The sequence below is a fragment of the Polistes fuscatus genome, unplaced genomic scaffold (genome assembly GCF_010416935.1).
Source record: "Polistes fuscatus isolate 324 unplaced genomic scaffold, CU_Pfus_HIC Scaffold109, whole genome shotgun sequence".
NCBI classification, from domain to species: Eukaryota; Metazoa; Arthropoda; class Insecta; order Hymenoptera; family Vespidae; genus Polistes; species Polistes fuscatus.
In genome coordinates, this window is record NW_025113008.1 from 1 (window position 1) to 13,205 (window position 13,205).

A 13,205-nucleotide genomic window follows, 5' to 3' on the forward strand; every position below is an offset into this window, starting at 1 on the left:
AATATTCGTTATACATTTTAAGAAAATTAGATATTTAAGCGTTTTCGGAAAAACGGGAATTAAAATTTTGCAAAATGGTCTCAAGTGTCACTAATGTCGTCGGATCAATTCCTCGACAGGAAAAATATTCTTTTTCTTTACATTTTTTATTTTTTGTTTTCATTATTGTAAAGTATCTTTAATTATTTTTACTTCTTTTTATAGAAAAAATTGTTATATTAATTTTTAGGAAATAGTAAAAAAATATTAATTTTATTAAATTCATTTCCTTGAATTGTGCATTTTGCACTTTGTATTAAGAAGCGTGTGAAGTTTCTTCTTTTCCCAACGTTATTATTTTATTAAAAATCAACATCATTAGACAAGTTTATAATTAATAATTATAAATAGAATTACAATCAATTGATAACAAACATTTGTTTTTTTACGTACTTTGAACGATACATTTTCAGGATAATTGTCGTACAGACACAAAAAATATAAATTTAATCTGGTTTCGTCAGTAATAATTGTAAATAAACAAAATACAAGTACAGTTAATAATAATTAAAAATGTATTCTGTTATTTTTGTACAATGAATCAGCGTGTTTGGTCATATTGGACTGGCTGGCTGTTTGATCGTCTTTTCAAAATTTAAAGAATTTATTCGCAGAAATAGATCTCGTTCTAAGATTGTTTATCGATTACTATCCAAGCATTCCGCTACTCTTGTGAATGTTAACCAAGATTTTTATAGCTGTATTATTTTTTATTTTCGTGTAACAAACTTTACAATATAGAAAACAAATAATAAAAAAAGACCAGAAAAAAATATTTTCTCTGTCGAGGAATCGATCCGACAACATCAAACGCGAAACTATTTTTGCGAAATTCTACCCTCGTTTTTTCGAAAACGATAAATATTTAGTTTTTTTTAAAGTATAACGAATATTCTTATAGACTCTACGTATGCAAAATTTGAAAAAAATCAGAGAGTGGCCAATCTGACGGTTAGTTCCCATTGTTAGCTCCTTATTAAGTAGTTATATGTACGCCTACAAGGCTCATAGGTTTAAAGAATAAACAAAGAGTATACATTCTGGAGGTGAACTCCAGACGACTTCGTATCCACGAATTTCTATGAATTTGCGCCTATAGGTATGATCCTTTGTTGAAGAGTTATATGTCCTAAGAATAAAAATAAATACGAAATCTTTAGAATATTTACTTAAGGTTATGCGTACCTTTTATTTGTGTGTAATGTTATGTATTTCTGTTTATTTATTTTTTTCATCCATTCCTTTAGTTTAAGTAATAAAAATATATTAACACTATTTTTACCACGATTTGTGTATACCTATTTCGACCAAAAGGTGCCTTTGGACACTTTTGCGTTTGACTGCAAATAATTGCGAAAATAAATCTGCAAAGCATTCATATACACGCATGATATAGACATTCTACTCGTATCTGAAACTCATCTCACAGACAAAAACTATATAAATATTCCATACTACACCACGTATGACACAAAACATCCTTCAGGTAAAGCCCATGGTGGAACTGCCATAATTATTAAGAACGAGATAAAACATCATCTACACAGTAAAACAGGCAACGATTACCTTCAAGCCACCACAATTACATTAGAAACACAGGGTAATTCAATTAAACTATCGGCTATCTATGCACCGCCAAAATTTAAAATTACAATTGACCAATGAAACAACTTTTTCAAGGAACTAGGTAATAAATTTATAGCAGCTGGCGACTTTAACGCCAAACATACATATAGAGATCAAAAACCACTTCACCAAGAGGTAAAATTTTAAACTCCTACATAACGAACGCAAACCTAGACATCCTCACGACAGGTGAATCAACATACTGGCCATCAGCTTCTAATAAAAATCCCGACTTAATAGACTTCGGCGTCCTAAAAGGCCTAAACCTAATGCACTTCAAAACAGAATAATCACTTGATCTAAGTTCAGACCATTCACCTATAATAATAACTTACCAGAAAAACCTATACTATATAAAAAGTCACCAACGCTGTGCAATGGGAGCACAAATTGGATGATCTTTAAAGAAACTTTAGAATCCAAATTAAACTTTAACATTCCGCTCAAGACCTCTTTACAAATAGAAATGCAGTTAACAACCTAACAGATGCAATACAAGAAGCAGCGTGGGCATCTAAATCCCAAAATTTTTTATCCAGAAAAATTCCGTCATACCTTAGCATTATTTTGCATAAAATAAAATAAAAAGGCAGTGTTAAAGCTATGTGGCAGAAAAATAAAATAAAGAGTAATAAGTGACTACTAAACAAAGTAACTAAAGATGTTAAGCAGAGCATAAGGGATTACCACAATGCAGAATTCGAAAGATACCTGACATCACTTTCACCTCACGAAGATACAAATTACTCTATCTGGAAACACAAAAAGATTCAAAAGACCAGTAAAATCAATACCAGCCATACGAAATTGTGACGGCTCATGGGCAAAAAGCATAGAAAAACAAGCGAAAACCTTCGCAACAAACCTAGAAAACATATTCCCAGCACACAACTTCAATATTCATACGTGCTCAAACACTAACGTAAATGACGTCAAAGGCAAAACACAATCACATGAAAACATTAATAGCACAACAGCCAAAGAAATTAGAATGCTAATATCAGAAATCAAAATAAGAAAGGCACCAGGTTACGATTTAATAAATGGCAGAATACTAAAGGAACTGCCACCTAAAGAAATTAGGATGCTCACAATAATATTTAATGTAGTATTATCGAAAAAAGGTTATATTTGCAGTTTTATTCTATATTGTAGAATTCGTGTAAAAATAAGGTCGTGACCGGGACTCGAACCACGGATCTTTCGCTTTCTTGGCGACTGCTCTTTATCCATTGAGCTATCCAGGGCCACACCGTCCAAGGTCTTTACGAACGCTTACTTAAGTATTTGGCATGGAGGCGCTCGTCCCACAATATTATGGAAAGGGCGTTAGTTGGAAAAAGACCATCTTGAAACTATTGAATCCATACTTGATCAAATGGCATCATAGAAAAACAGATAAATTTTACAACAATGTAAGCTGGCTTCTACATTATTGTTACACAAGGTAAGAGTTTATGGGACAATAAGATAAAATCAAGGAGTACCGAATGTTTTAAAAAATATAAAACTGCAACATGGAGAGACACGTTACAAGCGAAGATTTGAAATATGGTACAGGTATGGTATAGTAAAAAAAAGCGCAATATTCAAATGATCTCTATTATTCATAATGCTGCCATAATCGATTCCAATAAAATCGCCCGAAATACGCAACTTTTTATCAAGAAACCGCACTGCATCATTGGTTACAATGAATACATTAATATTGTCGATCTTGCCAATCAATATCTTACCTACAATCCCATCTTCAAAAAAACTGTCAAATGGACTAAAAAGGATTTTCTCTACTTTCTTTCTTGCGCCATATTTAACTCATTCCGTATTTATAAAATACTAAATTCGCAATAAAAAATTAGATTTCACGATTTCATAGTTAATGTAGCGGAAAATTGAATAGAAAAAAGCGCTGATATATCGCAATCTAGTGCTGAATATGCTACCAATTAGCCCTTAACCTCTACACGAAAGCTTCGTTTTGACTCAACAAAAAGATTATCAGGAAATATAAAAAATCACGAATTAGCAAAAATTTTGAGCAACGGTAAGACTGTTAAAAAGAATGTCGTGTATATTATTTGCACAGAATACTTTGAGATACTTCATAAACACTAAAGGTTTCAAGTTGACTTCATTTAGAAACAATTGTGATAAAATATTTATCAAACCTTTCGCTTCGGAGCGCTCAAAACGAATTGTTCCCTGGGCAGCCGGCGTGTCTGTGTGAGTTCGCTGAGAGATAACTTCTTCTGCTTACCATCTGATGACGCTGATCGCAACCCTTGAATAGCATAAATGAAAAAATAAAAGGGGAATCGTTTATTTTTGAAGTTATACTTCTTTTGGCGCGTTTGGGAAAAAATTATAAGAGTGAATTTTAATGCGTGCGCACCGACAAAAGCAAACTTCCACAATTCACATCACGAAATCTGTCGGTATTTACGATGAGTGGGGACAGCGATTTTAAATTTACGGCATGAAGTAACACCATAAGTATCTCTTACATTTAGTGTGGACTGATATCTATATTCTGATATTTCTATATACACAACACGTGTTTTATATCAATAAAAATTAAAATTATTTATTTGTTTTGAAGTTATTTAATTATTACATACGGTGGTGATTGATATTAAAAAACTGTTAATATCTTTAAAAATAAATTCTAGTAAGTAGAACAGCAATATTCTGTTCAGTTAAAATACAATAAAAATATATGTATTATACTGTTTTTTAATTCAATTTATGGTACTTTACTTCTCTTTTTATATTTTTCAGATTTCATACATAAACTACTTTCTTAAATAGTTTCATAAAAGTATGTTGCTGTACACTTGTTATTCTAATCAAAGACCATAACACACCCAAGGAAAAGACTTTAGTCCAACATTGGATCTATGCATATAAATTTCATTTTCCAATGGGTTAACGATATAAATACTTCTTTTAACTAATGTCTTCTTCATAGAGGATTTATGCGAATTATTATGTGAATAGAATTCAGCCACAGATGCAGGAATAAGCAAGACATGAATCTTTTAAAAAGTGAAAATAATTATCTTGATTCTAAAAGAAACAAATATTATAATTCTCTTGAAAATTCTCTTAAAAAATATTTATTCAGAGCATTAGAAAACTTGTTCTCACGGCATAGATGATTAATCATTTTACTGGAAGAGAGAGCGCATGAAAGATTTTGAAAGACATCGTCTTCTTTTTATTTACACTGGAAAAAAATAATATGCATTATTATTTTTTCAACAGAATTAAAATATGAATGCATTTTTGTTATTTATAAATTATTTTTTACAATAGTTTTTATTAAACTATAATCTCTTGCAGCTTTTTTGTTCAGTATCAGTATATATTTAAATTTCTGCTTCAGTTTTGGAGATTTCTAAAACCAATGCAGAGTAATGTAATGCCTATTACTATCGTTATAAAAATTTATCTAAAAGAAAGTATCCATCCGAAACAAACGCGGAACTTTGTAATGTGTATAGACTGCGAAAAAAAATGTTTTGTTACGCAGAAGAAGTATAACTTCTTACGTGCGTACATAAGTACACACACCTGATATTTTTTTAATTCTTTTATTAACGTGCACCTGATGTTAACGATTTACAAATCGTACCATCTAGTTCCTTTAATAAATGTACATTGGGATTAAGATCAGAAAATTATGAAGGTGATTTGTAAAATAATAAAGCAAGTGTGAAGTAGAAATTCCTGAACAATCGGTGCCTCGTGTTTCAAATCGTTATCGCGTTACAATTAACATTGCTTATATTAGAAGTATTTTTTAAAAATTATTTTTTTAAAGTATGCAACTAATGCTTCAAATATGCTAAACAATATTTTGGATTCAGTTCTTTTTTCGCTTTTCCCCATACTTTCATCCTCTCATCACTGCCATTAATAACATTGAATTTGCTTTAATCCCTCATAGAAATATAACATAATATATTCCTTCGCAAATTTAAATCTCTTAACTCTATTTATCGAATGTATATATCTTTTAGTGACTGTTCATGTAATAAATCATCTACTATACATTTAATTATTAACATATATGCAGGGTATCTCAGTTATATGGAATCCTTTACAAATCTCTTTTTTTTAATTGTATGAAAATACTTTTGAAAGAATTTTGTCTCAAGGTCATTTTTTACAAAAGTTTAAGGTTATCAATGTTTTTCTAAATTGAGCGCTGTAGTTCTTGCGATATTCTTATAGACAATAAAAACGAATAAGAATGATCTGCTTGATCATATGATTTCGGTCATTTATTCTCGAAATATATACATTTAAAAATAATGAATCCTTAACGCTTTGTGCGTTTTTGTACTATTGCATATCAGCCATTCCTGCACATAGCATTTTAAGCGTAATTCGGCTCTACAGCGGAGCCATCGGAGCATTAAGTTGAATTATATTAAATCATGCACTTGTATTCAAATGTAAATTTTGGGAAATTTTTACTAATTGTGTAGGCTACAGGTGTTCAAACTGGTGACTATTTACTTTTTTTATATGAACTATCATACATCTTTTTTAAATAGTTTACATCATAAATAAAAATCTAATGGGGTGAAGTCAGGGGTGGATACTTAACAAAAACGAGTGATAAACATATGAATATGTATATGTTACTAGAACAGTGGGAAATCCGGCATGTTTATATTTTGTTTCATATCTGCTTTTTTACTTAACCGGTTTCTTCTTCGTCATTCTATAGAATATCTGGAAAATGTGAGAGATATGAATACATTTCCTACATTGTTAAAAAACGCTTTACATCGAAGGCAATGCTTGGGAATTACAAACATTGCCTAAATTTTCCACTATTCCAGTAATAGATATAATCCAATAATTTCCCTAGCGCATTTTAAAAAAAGTTTACTCACATTGAAGTTTCATTGTTCTTTTTATATATAATATCAAAGAATTTAGGTAAACACAATATCTAAAGGTTACAGAAATATTTTCTTATAATATTTCTGAGAAAGGAAAGAATAGAAATACTTTGTTCATACTATGTATAACATTTTTACGATAAATGTTTATATTATTTTAAAATGAAACTTCTTAGGCGACGGTAACGATAAAATTTTATAAAACGAAATGAGCATAGAGGAGCCACAGATGAAGGAATAAAGAAAGAACGAGATAGAATTAACAAGTCGTTTGACAGTTGTTCGTGCGCAATGTATGTATGCTAACGCAAATCCGTTTTAAACTAACGTGCAAATTTTTTAAGTCGAATTATACGTTCGTCTTGTGCGGAATCTCAACGACAGTAAATTAATACGGTGTGGGGTATTTTGTAGTAATACTAAAGGCAGTTCTTTAAACGACAATGAATTTTTATTATTAAGTCTTGGCGAATATAGTACAATTATTTGAATGCTTGATGTATGATGATGAATTTATGCTTAGTGTACACTATATGAGAAAGCTGTGTATAATGTTACAAGAACACAAATGTGTGTCTGAGAGAATATTTGTGGGTTTAGTGATCGCTAGTTGAATACAAAACACACATCAAACACACACACAAAAGCGAGCATGCAGCGGGATGTTAAGACTGTGCGTATCTCTATAAACTGAAACTTAATGTTGATGTGTGTGAAGCACAAATGGTGTTCTTTTGTTTCCTACATTGACAAAAATGACTCGGTATTGTGGACAATTCCTAGGCTTTTTACACAATGACTGCATTGCACAGATTCTCTATAAAATATATATCCTATATTTACACACGTGTTTTTTTTTTAATACAATTATCGTATTACGTCAAAAATCAATCGAACTTATGATCGTTATTAATCGCAATGATTGTAATAAAAAAGAATTTTTCTATTCTCTCGAGGAAGTTTGATAAAATATCATGATCATCGAATAATCATTTTGTCTTACATTTTCTGTTCTAAATATTTAAATCGTGCAAAAATATTTGAATGTTTATATTATAATAACAATAATAATAATTTTAGTGGATAAATGCGTTAAAAAAAGAAAACAAAAAATAATGTGAACGTTTAGTGTTTTGCAATTTCACAGTTATTATTTTTTTTATCACAGTCTAATTAGAATTTCGGATAAGTGATGTCCTAGGTCCTCGTCGAAATGTTAGTTTTCTTTATTTCTTTTGTATTATTTGTTGTAGTTTGACAAACCTTGATTTACAAACAAGTGCCCGGTTTTAATAAGAATGACAGTTATCATCGATGAATCAGATACGTCCGAGAACCATAGCAAGGAGAGCCATGCGAACATAAACGCCGATCTCCGCTTGTCTAAAATATGCGGCTCGAAGATCCATGTCAAATTCTGTACTAATGTCGAAAACACGTGGAAGAGGGATGCATTACCACTATTTTATTCTTTGCGCGTGACATTAATTGCGGCGTCACTATGAAATGATCACAAACCTGTCTATATTCCGCCTGCGTAGCGAAACGTTCACGTTGAATACGTGTCATATACAATACATCCGTATCTGGTAATGCTGCCTCAAAACTTTTAAACATTTCCTGAGATACGCCACGCTTTGACACATAATCTATCACATGTTCGGGCATTTCAAGCCCGGGTGGAGAAACATATCGAAGTTCAACGTTGACAAAGTCAGTAACTTGGAAAGAGAATGAATGGTTCTTCCGTGCTTTTAATCCCCGAACATAGCGGTCATTAAACCATTAATAGTTCCAATCTCATCACGAATCGTAAAGATATCCAATAAGGCCTGAGTGGGGTGTTCACCAATACCATCGCCGGTATTTATTAGAGGTTTTCTACAGTGTTGAGATGCTTTTGAAACATCATCAAGCTCAGGGTGTCTAAGGACAACAACATCCGCATAAACAGCCATTACAGCCACAGAATCTTCTAAGGTTTCACCCTTTTTAACCGATGACGTAGATCCATTAGAGTAAATAACCCTCCCACCCAGTCGTTCCATAGCAGCTAAAAAACTGCACGATGTTCTGGTACTATCTTCGTAAAAAATAGATGCCATAATTTTTCCTCTCAGTATGTGATCCAAAGTTCATTCTTTTCGAATCGCATTCCGAAATGTTTCGGAAAGATTAAACACCTCTTTCAGTTCTTCTTTATTAAATGTATCTGCCGAAAGAATATGATGACCGGTCAGATTGCAACTAACATGACTCGAAGGTGTCGATTGTAGATGTAAATTTGTACTATTATCGCTCTTGTGACGTATTGAACTACTAAAGGAAAAAGGTGAAATATTTCGTTGAACTCCGAGTAGCATTGGATGGTCGACGTCCACATCGATCGTTTTTGCATTGACAATATACTGATGTTTTATATTTCATTCATTTCTCTGATATCCTGACCAAAACCTGGATTAACCAGAATTTCTTTTTCGACATTAGTTACTTCACCTCTGAGAATAACTCTGTGAACAGATCCGCGATCTTTCATACCTGTGAAAGGAGTCCATTGAGTTTTGCTAAATGGCATTGCTTCCGGTATCACCCATTCATCGTCGAGATCAACTTCAATGTAGATATTTGGTTGATCTGGTATGTTGAATATCTTTTTTGGATTCTTGTAAAACTTCTCGACCAGTTCTTCTATCGTAAGTCTTCGTTCGTGTACGGCATTTAGTAACAATGCTAAAATTGTTTCCCATCCTGGAAAACCTGGTGGCGAATTTTCGCTTAATTTTTCTTCAATGGTGTGAAGTGCATGATCCGTTGCGAAACAATCGATCACATCTAAATTGTCCTATAACGCTTGTTGGTCCTCTTTAGATACTAAACAAGGTCGTACTTGACCCTTTCTTTCACCTATTCGTTTTAGATCATCTTGACGAAGGAAAAGATGGTGTGGACATATTTCACTAGTACTGCTAGACCCTTTTCTATGGTAGTACGTATGATTTGAATTTCTTTTTTCGTGTAACATGACAAATATGAACAGGTCTGTCATACAAATTGGCCAAAAGTAGAACTGCTGCTGTAGTTTGTCCCTCGGCATGAGCACATATAGGATATTTCTTAGGCCAGTTTTGAAAATGCTTCATCCAAACGTTCAGATTCAGCAAACAAGCGTCGTGAATGTATCATTCAGATACATCATGAGGCCTATGGCAAGGGGTGCGAGTTCTGGTATTTTACTGTAATTGTCCGATGAGGCACCAACGAAAAGAGCATAATCGCATCTTGCACCAGCTACGGTATGCTCTTTTGCCAAGGCAAAGATCTGATGATCAACGACAGCTGGACTGGTGTTGGGCATAGCAAATATCATGGTGATACCACCAGCCAAAGCGGCAGCCATGCATGATGCCAAATCTTCTTTGTGATTTTCATCAGGATCACGAGTGTGTACGTGAACATCTATGAAACGCGGTAGTTTTTCATTCTTCGTGAAGGCATGCAATAAGTGTGCGTTTTCATGCGCGGGCACATCCACCTAATATTCTCATTGCCTCGACAAGAAGTTTAACACATTTAACATCCGTGACAAGTGGAACAGAATAATCTACTGCCAATCTTCTGGTACGATAACCATGTGTCATGAAGTTTGACACACGTCTAGCACCACCATTTCTCATTGGCAAATTAATGACGAAGTCGAATTGTTTTTTCGAAAGAAAATTAGCAAGATGCCTTGATTCTCTCGGACTGGAGTCCTCGTTAACGCTGATGTTTTTAAATGTCCATTGCACCGGTTCAACTTCGACTCCGTATTCACTGTAAAAATCCACAGTGCCCATGCTGGCATACAAATTGTAACCCATCTTGTGCAGACTGCTAATGGCCGGTAATAATTCCATTTTATGTTTGAAACTTCCTATTGATAATAAGATGCTTTTCTGCGGTATATGAAAACCAGTACTCATCATTCCTGTGAGATACGCCTCGTAACGATTTTCTCCGAAGCAAGCAACTTCTCCCGTTGATACCATTTCAACACCTAACATGACGTCGGCACCTGCTAAACGCGAGAATGAAAATTGCGGTACTTTAACACCAACTTTTCCACACCCAGCTAGAACATCTACAGGTCCAACTGATTCACCAACTATCAATCGTGTTGCCATTGCGACAAAATCGTGATCCAATGTTTTGGAAACGGATGGAAAAGACCTTGAAACTCTTACGTTGCATTCTATCACTTTTAATTCGTTGTCTTTGGCGCTCAATTGCATGGTAAAGGGACCAGTTACTCTCAAAGATGCAGCAACAGCTTTGGAAATCGATTTGATTTTTACTAAAGTTTTTGCATTGATATCTTGCGAGGGTGTTACTAATGTAGCATCTCCTGAATGAACACCAGTATTTTTGACATGTTCAGAAACAGCCATGCATAGAATCAAACCGTCGTACGCTAAAGCATCCACGTCGATTTCTTTTGCTTCCAAGATGAATTTTGATATCACAACGGGATGTTCCTTGCTGACCTCCCTGGTACTTTTCAAATAAGATTCAAGATCTTGATTAGAGTGTGCGACATTCATAGCAGCACCACTTAAAACATAAGATGGTCGCACTAGACAAGGATAACCAACGTCTTGGCAAAATTCAATTGCGGATTCGAGATTAGTCAATTCTTTCCATCTGGGTTGTGAAATTCCAATTCCATCCAACATGCGAGAAAGTTTAAATCGATTTTCCGCACCGTCTACAGATTCTGGTGATGTTCCAAGTATTCTAGCTTGTTGTCTGTGAAGATTCATAGCAATATTGTTCGTCAATTGTCCACCCATAGATAAAATGATTCCTTCTGGCGATTCGTTGTCGTAAATATCCATTACTACTTCGAATGTAATTTCTTCGAAGTAAAGACGATCGCTCATGTCGTAATCCGTGCTCACTGTTTCATGATTATAATTAACCATAATGGTTTTACGATTCAAATTTCGAAGTTCACGTAGACAACTTACAGCACTCCAATCGAATTCTACAGAACTGCCAATTCTGTTTTCTCCAGAACCTATAACCATTGTATAACCCCCAGGAAAATCGATATCGTGGGTTATACCATTGTAAGTCAAATAAAGATAATTCGTAGTCGCTGGCCATTCGGCAGCAACGGTACCTATTTGTTAACCATAGGTCTGATGTTACTTTCTTGTCTTTGTATTCGCACTGCTAGTTCAGAACTTTTAATCACCGTAGCTATTTGTTTATCGGAAAATCCAATTTGTTTTGCACGTAACAGCATGTCATGCGATAATCTTGTATGATCGGTAGTTTCCAAAACCGAATATAGATCGATTATGTTCTTCATCTTTTGCAGAAACCAACGATTTATTTTTGTTAGTTCGTAGAGACGATCCATAGAATATCCAGCTTTTATGGAAGCAGCGAAAACAAACATTCTCTTGTCCGTAGGTTTTTCCAATTCCTCGTCGTTGACAGAGTTGGTGTACGGATCGAAACCATTAACATTTTCGTTAGCCATTCTCAATGCTTTTTGGAAAGCTTCCTAGAATTTGCGACCAATCGCCATTACCTCGCCTACGCTTTTCATAGAACTACCAATTTTTGTGCTGACTCGTTGGAGTTTGCTGAGATCTATCTTGGTATTTTGACAACGCAATAATCCAAGCTAGGCTCGAAACAAGCTGTCGTTCGTCCAGTTACGGAATTATGAATATCCGGTAAATGATAACTCAGTGCTAATTTAGCAGCTACATAAGCAAGAGGATAACCGGTTGGTTTGATAGCCAATGCAGAACTTCTCGATAGTCTTGCATTAACTTCAATGATGTAATACTCTTCGCAATTTTGATTTAAAGCGTATTGTATATTACATTATCCTACTATTCCAAAATATCTGATCACTTTGATGGCCGTAGTACGAAGCACGTTGTATTCTCGATTCGACAGAATTTGACTAGGTGTAACGACAATTGATTCACCAGTGTGAATTCCAAGCGGATCGATGTTCTCCATGCTGCAAACTGCGATACAATTGTCGTATGCATCTCGAACTACTTCGTATTCAACTTCCTTCCAACCCTTCAATGATTTGTCTATGATAAGTTGATTTGAATAGGAGAGCGCCTGTTGCGCTAATTTTTTTAATTCGTCTTGCGTATTAGCGAAACCTGAACCGAAACCACCGAGAGAAAACGCTGCTCTTGCCATAATCAGATAACCGAGTATCTTAGCTGCTTCTAAGGCTTACGCTGTATCAATACAGCGTGAATTCAGTGACTTACACTGTCATATATGTCAGAAACGCTGAAAATATGTGTGATAGTGATAATTTAGAAAATGAAAGCGAGCAACCTCTTGCAAAGAATGCTAAATCACACTATGACGCACAATCAAGTAATTCAAGACAATCGACCAATTGTCACAGTAATACCATCAATGGTATACCACCAAAATCAAATATTATTATTACTAAAGTAACTGAATAAAAGAATGAGACCGTCTCGATTTTAAGGAAATTTTTAATTTTTTATTTTTATTTTTATTTTTGATTGTTGTTTTAATAAATCACCTTTCATGCATATTTTGTGTACAAAATAGTTTCGATGTTTCACATTT

General features: G+C 34.0%; 1 pseudogene; it reads right to left on the minus strand.

Annotated features, from left to right (window-relative positions):
• Positions 1-7,900: 7,900 nt before the first annotated feature.
• On the minus strand, positions 7,901-12,812 carry LOC122526180 (annotated as a pseudogene).
• Positions 12,813-13,205: the final 393 nt, after the last annotated feature.